Source organism: Mastomys coucha, unplaced genomic scaffold, assembly GCF_008632895.1.
Source record: "Mastomys coucha isolate ucsf_1 unplaced genomic scaffold, UCSF_Mcou_1 pScaffold22, whole genome shotgun sequence".
Taxonomy (NCBI): Eukaryota; Metazoa; Chordata; class Mammalia; order Rodentia; family Muridae; genus Mastomys; species Mastomys coucha.
The window spans coordinates 156,378,370-156,379,086 of NW_022196905.1; the positions used below are offsets into that span (position 1 = coordinate 156,378,370).

Below are 717 nucleotides of genomic sequence, written 5' to 3' on the forward strand. Positions count from 1 at the left end.
GCCACTAGGTACTCATAGATGCACAGGATCCCTGACACACACAGGTTTCTGCTCTCAACCATGCTGCTAGCAATTTTATAAGAAATACAACTACACTGGCAGTATCTCCTATTTTCATGAAGTTAACCTGAGAGGGAAAGTTCACCTCAAGGAGGGCAAGACACACACACACACACACACACACACACACACACACACACACACGCACGCACGCACGCACGCACGCACGCACGCACGCACGCACACACACACACACACACACATGCGCGCGCACACACATGCATGCAGTCCTCACTGGAAACTTGTGAGGAACACCATGGCTTCATTGGCCACACTTGGCCATGTGCACAGATTTGTCTCCCCTCCTGAGTTACACTTTTTATGTTTGTTTCTTTTAGTTTTTTAAGACAGGGTCTTGCTCTATAGCCCAGTCTGACCTCCGATTCTTTATCTTCATCTGCCTCCCAATTGCTGGAATTACAAGTTTGTGCTACCCTGCCTGGCCCTGTGGTTTCATTTTGTAAAAGATACATATTTATACATCACTGAGCATGCTCCTGTCTGGTTAGACATCTCCCTCTGGAGGGTTTTCCCAGGAAGGGTGTGTCAGGATAGGACAAGGCTTTGAGACAGAGTCCATTGTGTTTCCCTTTGTCATCACCTCTGGAAAAAGGTCAGTCACTGCTCCAGGGGCATTTGTGAAGCTCCGGGGGGGGG

At 48.8% G+C, this 717-nt stretch overlaps 1 protein-coding gene across 1 annotated transcript in view; it reads left to right on the plus strand.

The window, feature by feature from the left end:
* The first annotated feature begins 658 nt into the window (after positions 1 to 658).
* The window catches only part of F7 (coagulation factor VII), a 7,124-nt gene continuing 7,065 nt past the window's right edge, over positions 659 to 717 (plus strand). The window contains exon 1 of the mRNA XM_031342572.1: positions 659 to 673. The gene's annotated coding sequence lies outside the window, so the exon portion shown is untranslated. The remainder of the gene's footprint in view (positions 674 to 717) is intronic.